The 11,915-nt window shown below is 37.5% G+C and overlaps 1 pseudogene; it reads right to left on the bottom strand.

The window, feature by feature from the left end:
• LOC149046779 (uncharacterized) overlaps window positions 1–4,386 on the bottom strand; it is a 5,428-nt pseudogene extending 1,042 nt beyond the window's left edge.
• Window positions 4,387–11,915: the final 7,529 nt, after the last annotated feature.

Here is an 11,915-nt window from a genome sequence, read left to right as displayed (position 1 = left end):
AACAGAAACAACAAGATCTTCTTAAAAATTTAGAATTCTGCCATGTAGACCATTGAGGAAAAGAAAAGAGCGGCAGCCATGATACAGAAGAATAAACTGAAACTATAAATGTTACACTATATCAAGGTAAATGTCTGTAGCAGCTTGTTCCGTTGAAATTTCTCGCAGAGAATTCATCTCCTTTTTACAATCAGAAGAAGGTTACCCACCTGATCAAATATTATTCCTCTTAGCCTCTCCACCTCTTGCTTCAGCAGCACCTGGTGACTTTCTTGGTACTGTTTATCGTGGTCCGCCTCCTCCTCAAGCACGTAAGAATTGTGGCACCCCTTTACTATACATTTTACCACACGTTGTGGACAATCGCCAAGGTGCAGGTGGATGTGCGATCTGTAAACATGAACAAATGAGTTAAATGCATCAATAATGACTTTGAACAAACTCTCTGCTCAACTAAATATCAAGCCATTACATTTACAAGATTGGGTAGTAATCCTTTTCCTAGTGTTCATACATTGTAAAGCAGACAAGCGATGCACCACTTTAAAATCATCATCCTGCGGATTTTTATTTGATAAAACATCAAATTCCAGAAGAAGCAAACAAAGAAATGACCAAGAACTTGAGTTGTAATGTCAAATAATGTAATTGTCACCTGAAAAAAAACTTACAGACTAAACAAAGAAGACCTCGACTACAAAGAAATCTATCATATAGTCAGAATTAAAATATGTTTGAGTAGCGAACCTAAAAGCTTTGTTCCTTTCTAACATAAAAGGGAAGCGTATTTTGTTTCTATAACAAAAATAAAGCACGTTTTGTAAGCTGATCCAAACCGAAATAAACAAATTTGGATTATCGTGTGCTACGATTTAGTAAAAAGTCAAGCGAGTAGCATGCAAATAAAGTTCTGCTGTATCTATTTGTGAACTTCGTTACAAATAACTTACTACCTTGCATAAGGTAAGTGTGGTATTTTTTTTAACAATATTCTATTGTTTTTTTTAACAATAGTAGTCTGATAGTACCATCCCCTTTCGGTGTTAGGAATTTAATAATAATTTTAATAATGACACTTTAATAATTCGCAATCTTAGGTTGAGTGAAATAAGCAACGTTTCTGAACGGCTGAGTGCCAATATACTAGCACGTTGGGAACGAAACGATTCCCACTGGGTACGAATCGACAGAGTACGAAAGGCCCGTGTGCTGCATTTTGTTGCTATAGAAACGAACAACGCTTCCTTTTGTTGTAAGAAAAGAACAACACTTTCCGAATTGTTACTCAAACACATATCAGTTCTGAACAAATGATTGATTTCTGTACAGTTGAAGTCTTCATGGCAATGTCAGAAACCAAGATAAAATTTCTCAAGCTTTTACAGAGAGTCTGTGGTACGAAATGAGTAAAAAAAAAAAACGCTTCATTTTGTTGTTAGAAACAAACAACGCTTTTAGAATCTTCATGGTGTTGTTGGAAACAAATGGCGCTTTCATAAAAAGATTTCTCGTTTAATTGCCTAATTTCAGTCTGAAAATCTGATCTTTTAACGTATTTGATTCTACGGCCACCAACTTTTTGCGGGCAACACAACTCAGGTTCCGGGCGACATGACTTCGGGCAACTCGATGATAAACCATTCAGATCTATCACTTAACCGTTTAAACTGTTTCTCTCAATTACTTTCCATCGCTTTATGCATCGCCTTAAATTTGCTGTTAGTTTCGGATCTCGAATTACGTTTGTAAGTGTCCTACTGTCTAGTTTTGGGTAACCTTAACTAGAAATGGATCAAGTGTCTTGGCTGTCAAACCAACTTACCTTGGTAACTGTTCTCCACACTGAAGTGGGCAGGGCCGTGGAATTTCTCGGCAGTTGTCCTCATGGCTAACAAGCGTTGATGTCTCCACTCCTATGTGGCAATGAAAACAAGGCACTTTTTCAAAGGGGCAGGATGCTATGTGCAGGTTCAGCGCATACCTCTCTGGTTTAACCAAGCAGCCACGAGGTCCATTGGGGCAGTCAATAACCATGAAGGGGCAAGTGTCCATGTGCGTTTCCTTCTTGCTATGCAATCCAACCCAGGAGCAGCCGACATTAGGGACCGGTCATTATTTATCGCCTGGGGGGGTTGGAGTATTTTTGTTGTCACATCGGAGCATTTACCTGATCCCCCCGTAGAGTATCTAGTTTTTTAGAGATCCCCCCTTATCGGTAGTGGAAAGTTTCATGATCCCCCCCCCTTTTCTCCCAGCCACCGCCAAATAACTTTTTGAATATGCAAGTGATATTTTAATAGTGGTACTTACGTCTCATGGACCTTGAACCACAACGGTAAATATTTGCTCGTCAGATACGAACTGAATTGTCGAGGAAGTGCCAATCTCAGGCTGCTCATCCGAATCCACGAAAACATAGTCATCGTTGCTCTCTGCCTCTCCACTTTCGGATTCTTCATCCTCGGATTCCATGTCATCTTCATCACTCGACAGTTCTTCTGTTATCACAGTCTCTTTATTCTGTCGGTAATAGTGACATCGAATGGCCTTCACTTTGTCAAGTTTCCGACCCACAGTCGTCAAACCATGCTTGTTGAGATACAGGTCTAGTTCTCTTACCCGCAACTTTTCAAATTTGCCACCCTTGATGAGGTTATCCCATTGAAAGTCCTTGTACGTTCGTTCGGCCTCTTGCCTTCTTCGCTCCTGAGCTGCTCTTGTTCTGATGTCCTTTCGGATCTCAATATCCTTCAAATGATTAACATATGCAATGACGTGCTTCTCTTCCACATTATATTTTGAGCAGAAGCTCTTCATGGTATCCTGATCGTTTCTGATACTGTCAGAATGTTCCTCGTACAGATCTTTAATACATTTTCTTGGAAGGTAATCATCTGGTGTCCTGCCCGTCGATTCCGTCTGATAGATATCCATGAAATGTCCAGGATTGTTTGAATCTGGTACAGGTTGCGGAATTCTTTCCGTTTCTGGACCGACCCATCTATTGTTAGAACACCAGGAACAGAGATTGGAACTTTCTTCTCTTGACTCTTTACATGCATCACGACAGAATTCCATAAAAAGTTCTCCACGAATATAGTGGTCTTCCATAAATGATTCGATCTTTCGGAAGTATGCTGCACTGGGCGCTTGCTCTTTGTTTCGTTCTGATGCACCCCGATAGTTGTTGAGGTAAACAGAATTGAAAAAGAATAATTCATCAGGGGACTCGCTTACTCTGCTCTTGATGTAATCTGTAAGGACAGGGGCATCATCAATTCTCTCGGCTACCTGACTACAGACATACCAGGCATTTTTCTCCATCCATTTCTTTTCGTACTCTTCGTATGACTGGAGAGACAGTTGTTTGATTTCCTCTTCTGAAAGATCCTCAAATCTCCTATATTTTTCCCACTCTAGAGTTGCGCCATCCACAAGAGCATCAGAAATTGCCGAGTTTGTCCTTTCGGCTTCACCTTGCCCGCTGTCGCCCCTCGAACGATGACATCGCACTCTATAATCGGAATTGTGAACCCTTGCTAACTCGGCGTCTCAAAATCTAACTTCGTAGTTGGAAACTCCCACGCCCAGACCAGCATCTGTAAGGTCAGCCCATCGTGGCTTTACAGGTGGAAGGCAGAGATCTCCGAGAACTTCAAGACCATGTTTACATGAACTGGTTACCCTTAAAATCCTGTCCTTTCTCGCATCTTTTTCCATGGAATCGACTTCCTCTTTAAACAGATCATCAATGGCATCTAAAATGCGTTTCGTGACTGGTATTATCTGACTAGCAAACAGAGCCCTATTGTGCTCTGACATTTCTGTGTCTTCGCAAAACTGCAGCAAATTGTCAATCCTTAATTTCAAGTGTTCTGCTCTCTCTTTTTCGTAAGTGAAGAATTTACAGTTACTTTCTGTTTCTCCGGATAATTTGTCTAGGTCATCTGACTCTGTCATATCATAATAAAGAAAGAGGTCATCATGTAGTCGCGCGCAGCATTTACGAAATCCCAGTGAGTACTGTGGACTGCCAGGTGTCGGTTCGTCAACCTCAAAAGCTGATGGATCCTCATGTCGCAAACGAACCGTTTCGCTGGCCCATACAGTGCCTGACGATCCCACTATTGCTTTGGGCCGGACAAATACATAGTGGCGATCGTCCTCAGTTATCAGCTTCTCTTCAGTTTCATTCATTACACTTGACTTCGTGAAAACACGGTGAGAACCCGGGGTCACATATACCATTTTCTCAGGCCAGTCGTACTTTGGCAACTTCCTTGCTTTAGTGTGATCTGATAATGTTAAGATCCTAAGATTTCTGGCTTTGTCAAAACCTTCAGATGTACCTGGTTTAAGGTAAGCCTTGTCATCGGTGCTTCTCATGAAACAAAACTTTCTTGCGCTGGAATTTCTGGCACCCCAGAATCGTCTTTTTATGTTTTTTACGTGTGCTCGTTGGTAGTGAGTGTTTTCGTTTGTGTTTTCTTCGCCTTTTGGTGGCTTTTTCCAACAAAATAGGCCTTTGCCACAATGGCGCTTCGCTCGGAGACTTCTTTTGTTTCTTGGTCTTGCCCTGTTGTATACTGTTGTAGCGGATTGAATTAATTTCTTCCCACGTTGAGCTAGTCGGTAGTTGGCAATTGAAAGAAGGTTTTTCTTCTTCACCCTCTGGCCGGTATAGAGGACCGTATCATGTCGTCTACCATGATAAGATGATTTATCCTCAATTGCCTTTGCAATGAAGTCTTCATCTTCCTCATCTAGCTTTGGCTTCGGACCTTGGTTTGACAACTTTCGCCTCTTCAGTCGATTACATTCGATAAGGCTTGAAGCTTGGCGCTTGAGCATTTGGCGTTTTCTCTGATAATTGCTTTCGGTGGGCTGGCTGTGAAGAAGCCCCTCCGTGTCTTCAACTTTTTCCTTGAGTTTTTGTACTTCCCTTTGGATTTCTTCTAACGTTTTGGATGGCCAAATATTTGTTTTCTTTTGAAGAAGGTTTTCCTTCTCTTTTATCTCCTTCTCCAGCTTTTCCTTCTTGGAATTTAAGCACAACCTAACGAGGTCGGCTGCTGCCTCATTAGCATTTTTTACCTCTTCAACAACGAATTTAACTCTCTCCGTCATAGACGGAAGATTGTCAGGATCGAAGCCTAGGGCTGTCATTTCTTCTCTAGAGAATATGGATCACAATATAACTCTAAGACAAATTTTATCCCATTCTGAGTCCATGGTAGTAACGATACCTTGCACGGTTTCCTTATCGAGAACAAGAGCACTATGTCCACTTTTAGTACTACAAGCACTTGACTTAACTTCAGTGACACATCCCTAAGAGTTTTATAGCAACAATTATACAATTGAAAATCAAGAACATCATGTTTTAGGTAACTTTCAAAAAATAGACAATTTGAATCTTACAAGTAAATCTGGTGGTTAGAGTTTAACATTAAAAATTTGGTTTTTGCAAGCTTTAATTCAATGTATAATGTAAAAATTTTAGATCTAGATGTCTAAAAAGCAGGTGGTTGCAAGCTTAAGGACTAGGACCGCAAGAACCGTTCCAGCCGCTGACTTCTTAATCTGCGTTTAAAACCTAGATTGAGTAGCAAAGTTTAAAAGAATCGTCCAACTGGTTGCATGAGGAAACCATTCAATAGTTAATTGTTCTCTGTCCAAATGCTGTTTTAAAAAGTAGGATGTTTAGAAGGCAAGAGCTATGAGTTGTCCTGCGAGATGCATCTCCTCTGTTTTCAAATAGTCTTTTGCATATCCAGTCATGCAATTTCAATCGGAACAACAAATTTTTCAACATCTCTTGGGCGGCGCTTAAAGTCTTATAAAATGCCAAAAAATAGTTATTAAAGCGGCCGACAAAGCCGGCGCTGTGGTCGTTTGGCAGGCTGACCTCAACAAAAGAGAAGCGTCAACTTTTTGAAACCTATTTTTATGCAAAACTTTAACAAAAATTTCACCTACAGAGAACAAAAACTGTCCAAAGCACTATGACAACCTTCTAGCAAAACAAGAACTGCCACAAATTTAATCATCACAAATCTTCAAACAGTGCGCATTTTTTTTTCCTTTTAACCTAAAAATCACAAACCCAACTGTTAATTGAAAATCAATTTTTAATTTAAGGTACCACAGCTTTTCAAAAGGAGAAGGAAATATACTCGCTATTTATAGAATACGTGAGGGAAGTGGGTAGTGGACGTCAGGCAGTCACACTGGAATCCATCCTTATTTTTTGTATGGGAGCTTCAGAAGAGCCAGTGTTGGGCTTTTCTGTAAATCCATCCATTCAATTTGCTAAAGAAATGATTGAGGTATGTGCACATTTAATTACCAAAACAAAATGAACTGTTGTGGTTACCCAATTCAGTCAAATTGAGTTGAAAAATATTGGAGTGATGTGTGCTTCATCATATGGCTTCACCACATGACTCGCAAATATTTGATTGGCTTTGAGTGCTTCATATATACCTAGCTACAGTAGCATAGACCCCATGCAAAAAGAGCAAGAGACTGGGAATAAGTATCTTAAGCAATCAATATTCTAAAAATCCGGTTTAGGAAAAAGAATAGAGTGTATCTAAAATAGTACTTTGTTGGTGTTTTTGTTTCATACATCCAATGGTTGATACCTAAGCTACAAGCATCTGATGTGCTCAATCAAATGAAAGCTATTCATTCGTATCATTACATATATTCTTAAACTCAGATGTTAGCAGAGCCACGACTTTTTGCTTGGAGTCTATGTTCACTTTGGTCACCATTGGTTTGGCTGTACAGTAGTTAATCATGGTCTGGCCCACGTCAGAAATGTGTTCGGGTACATGAAAATCTAATAATAACATCAGTTTGTCTTTTGCAGACCGAAGATTCCCTTAGCACCATTTACAAGTACTTGCCTAAAGCATGTACTTGCACCAATGGGCTGATACTTCCAATTGGGCCATTAAAGGCCAAAGTGCCTTAAGATGAAGATATCTTCCCCATTTATGATATTGCTTTTACAAACAACTTTTTTGGGTCCATGTAAAATTGACAGTGACAACCAGGGCCATAACCGGGGGGGTTCACTGGGTGCACATGCCCCTCCTCGTAAGAACAAAAAGTCAGCTTTTTGTAGAATTTGATAAGTCTTCAGAAATAAAAAATAATTTCCTGTCAAAATAAACAAGTGAAACTATTACTGTTTGTAACTTGTTTCTCATCTTTGTTTATCTGATCTTCTAGATATAAATAAAAATAGGCACTCAGGGACTGCATGTGGCTACCTTGGATGGAAATAATTGATTAAAACTCTTCGTTTTGATAGGCTGGCCTTGAAATCATGTGGTAGAAATTTGCTTTGGTCACCTGGAGTCTGCTTTTGTATTCACCGAAATTCATTTGTTGTTTTACTTGAAAAAAGAAAATTTTTAGAAATGTAAGGCAAAAGGTAAAGTTTGCATAGGAGCCAAGTTGCCTATCAGGCGAGGGTTGGGTTTCTTCAGCATGAAGCGACTAGGAGTACTTCTCTCCATTGTCATAAAGCTTTCTAGAACCTCTAATTTCATTGGATCTTGTTAACACGAAGTTCTATCGTTTCAGGGCTAGGGTCCATTGTTACTATCGTTTGTAGATCATTTTCTCAGTTAATCCTGTGAGATGTTGCGTAGAGCTTTGTGGCAACTCATTTCCACTCCCCGTGGATGAGATGCAAGTTTACTGTAGGGTTATTCCTCAGTATTAAATATGCTGGTATGCATTTATTACCCTAGGGGGAGAGAGACACTGAGAGAATAGTGTTACCGGCCAGGTTACACAATGTTACCGGCCAGGGCTCAAACCCATACTGTTCGATCTGGAGTCAAGGGCACTAACCATGAGGCTGCTGTGCCTCCAACAGAAACATAAGAGGGATAATTGAAAATTGACTAAGTAATTTTAGTGGGACAAAATGGACAAAGTTGAAAATAGTTTTGTACATCTGACACTTGGCAATTTTTTATTAACTTCAAATGCAACAATGTTTAACAACCCTGAAATGTCAACTGAATAACATTGTGTACTATATAATCAATATTGGCAAGCAAAGCAATTATTTCTTGAGCATACAAAGTTTTCTGTGTAATAGAGATGTTTGCCAGTTGATGTTCTTGTGATTGAATTAAATGATAACTCAATATGATTCATTTTGGTAGAATTAGTTTGAACCACCAAAGCAATAATTTGGATATCTAATTTATAATTTATATATTATATAGATATATAATTTAAGGTGTTAACCAGTTAAGGCGTGTTAGGACAGTAACATTTAATATGTTGAATGTCACTGAATTATATAAACCGATATTAACAATATCTAGCGCACTATAAATATTTACAGAAACTGAACAACCAATGCAACAGTTTCTTGAGCATACCACTCTCTCTGAGTAATAGAGGACTCTGTCAGTTGACGCACTTGCATGAGAACAGTAACATTGAATGTCATTGAATTAAATGTAAACTGAATAACAGTATTTAATATAGGATCGCTAGTAACAAACTCAACAACCAAAGTAATAATTTCTTGAGTGGACGAATGTCTCTTTGTAATAGAGGTGTTCACCAGTTGATGCACATGTAACATGTTGAATGTCACTGAATTAATTGTCAACCATTGTCAACTAGTTTACAATGTCTTGTACGCGTTCATTTTGGTGTCAGAAACTGTGATATTAGTCGTTGTGACTTGCTTACTATCATTTGCTGTGGGCCAGCAGTCAACAACAATTTCTTGAGCTCATTAATTTCAATGTCTGATAGAGCTGTTTGGCAGTTTATGGACTTCAGGAAACTCTGAAGTGCATCATTGAAGCATGTGAAGCTTGAAATGTTGTCTGCAGTTTGAAGAAGTATTTGACAGACCAGTTTGGTTTGGCATAAACTTGCCAAGGTTGTTATGTTACAGTTTGGGCAAGTTATGGTTAGTAGTAAAGGTTGCCAGTATAGCGGAGAGCCAATCAGAATCGAGTATTTAAAAAATGGACCAATCAGATTGCAGTATTTTCACATTCCATTCTAGCGCCATTTTTAATACCGCGGAGGTGCCTGAGCACTAGTTTAAGAAAAAAATTACATAAAAGACACCGGTGGTATGATTTTTAATTAGTAAAAATGCGTGGAACACGAAGATGAAGACAACGAAAGCAAGGTCAAGCGGGTGGCGCTTCAGCGAGTATGGTTCATAGGATATTACGTGGAGGACTGTCTTCACAAGACAAGATAGCAGCAGGTGCGAGTATGTTTTTCAAGACCATCACCTTCTTTTGGGAAATTGGGATTTTTATTGGGAAAACAAGCATTAAAGGGGATTAAAGACAATGTACTAAGATAAAAATAAAATACAATAAAAAAGGTTTTATTTATAACATTTTTTTGGGTGTGGATTTTTTTTACAGTTTTTTCAGTCTTTTAGCAGATTGTTTTGCTGTTTGTTCAGTTGTTTTTGGAGATAGTTCCCTCGAATCCTGAGTGTGGTGGTGTAGTTGTACATCATCTTGTTGATTTGGTTGAATTGTGTTGTCTATTTGGCGATGTTTTCTTTCATTTCTTTGATAAGATGCAAGCTTTCTTCTGTCCTTTCAAAGAGTTGCATGAGATCTTCGATGATTTGGTTTGTTTCTTGAATGAGATGAAGGAGTTTTTGTTTTTCTTGATCCATGTTTACTAATGAAAAAGGTGTGTGATTATTGGTTCAATTTATAGGAAAAATCGTATAAAAAGATGTCATTGTGTCATTTTTTATTAGTATAATGATGTCAAATCGCGTGTCTCATTTTCTCCGGTCAAGAAAGTCTTGAGATATTCACCCATGGATAGTGTGGCTAAGTTGGGAAATAACAAGAAACGTGCAGTATTGACTAGTTTGTCAACCAACATGCCAACAGGTACCCCTGATATTATTCCATTTGGAGGAGATGTTACAGAAGGTATTGAAACATTTTTGAAAAAGTGGCAGAATTGGAGGACCGATTTTAAAAAAAAGCTTCAAAACCTCGAAAAAAGATAGGGGAGAAAAGCGCAAGAAAAACAAAAGGTAAAAATCCCAAGAGGAAATGGTACAAGAACAAGTTTCAAATTGAAAAGTTCATCAAAGTGAAAAAGGAACTCAAACAACGCAAGGAAAAGACTCAGCAAGGATTGTTTCTGAGTAAAAAGACAACTTTGAACAGTTTGATTTCTAAATTGAATTTTGCGAAAGTACCACTAACACAGTTGTTGTCAAAAAAATTGTTTATTATTTGAAAAAATGTGTTTTTTTTACAAGTTACAATAGATCTAAATATCTATAATAATCATCTGCCAAATCGAAAAACATGTAACTTTCCGTTTTAGTTTTTATTACATGAAAAATAGGTGTGAAAAATGGATTGAAATAGGGGTCGTTATAAAGCAATTTAACGTGAATTTTTTTAAATAATTGAAAAAACCCCGTAGGTAATAAGAGAAATTCTAAAACGGAATGGTAATTTCGACTTGTTTCATTTACAACTTACCAATCTACCTTGGGACCTTGTTCGTGAATGATTAACCTGACAGAGTTACACATTCGAGTACCAGAATAATCAGGTATTTCTACATTGAGTTGAATTGTGTATAAAAAGTCTTTTAATTCTTTCAAATTAATCTTGAAATCAAACTGAAAAAACAAAAAAAGAGGAACTGAATAACTACTGGGTACTCAGTGATTTCAACTCTTTCAACATGATATGGTTGACACGCTTCAAAATGAACTTGAATAGTAAAAAATTCAAATAAATCATAGATAGGAAGAGGAAGAAAACGATATAAAAGTATTCTGTTTCTTTCTATGATACCTAAATCTAGAATGGAATCATATGGAGGTCTATTTAAATAGATATGAATCGTGAGTAAAGTTCACCTGTCTTGGTTTTCGAATAAGTCGTTATCGAGATGATCGATAATTTGTTGAAAAACAAGTAGAAAACTTCTTTGAAACACGAAATCGAACTGAAAAAAATCAAAGAAAAACAAAGTTGTTCAAAGTTGATTTCTAAGACTGTACCTAGAGAAATAGGATTGACTATATTATAACAAATAAAGTAACTAGGTGTATCAGATTCGTACAACGAAAACCATAAATCTTGATCAAAAACAGAGATAAAATGTTCAGAAATATCTAAAAAGTTTTTATTACCGATCATCATCATAAAAAAACGACTCATATTTCTAAGTGAAACCAAGAGGTTTTAGAACGATAACAAACATCTGTGATCTCTTTCATTACACTGAAAAAACAAAAAAATTACGAATATCTCATTATTCTCTGAAGAAAAATATTACCGGTAATAACACGTTCTTCATCATTTTCTGCAACATATTTTATCGAAAAACTATTGATCATGGACGAGTCTGTTTCTTTATATCAATCTAATAATCTGATTTCGTAGCATATATGTATAACATGGTATGTCTGTAACGAAAATCACCCATGACCTCACACGACTGTAAATCGACTAATGGAAAACCAAGTTCGACAATATCTTGTTGAATCATTAATGACGTCTTTAAAAAACATAATCGAATACAACGTCCTAATTTGCATCTGGAAAAATTTTAAAAAAATCTTAGTTTAAAATAGTATCGATAATAACACGCACTTCTTCATCATCGGGTCTTACCCATCGTATTTTAAATGTGTTTACATTATTACTCGATACTTCTTTATACCGAAGATTGTAATTGATGTAATCCGATTCAGTGGCGTAAATGGATAACATAATGTGCCTATATTGAAGATTTCCCGTCACTTCGCACGAACATAAATCGACTAATGGAAACCAATATATACAAAAATCCGTCAATTTGCAAATTACTTCTTTAAAGAAGACAATCGAATACAACGTTCTAGTTTGCAT

Source organism: Pocillopora damicornis, chromosome 4 (genome assembly GCF_964200805.1).
Source record: "Pocillopora damicornis chromosome 4, jaPocDami1.2, whole genome shotgun sequence".
Taxonomy (NCBI): Eukaryota; Metazoa; Cnidaria; class Anthozoa; order Scleractinia; family Pocilloporidae; genus Pocillopora; species Pocillopora damicornis.
This window is presented reverse-complemented; position numbering and strand designations above follow the sequence as displayed.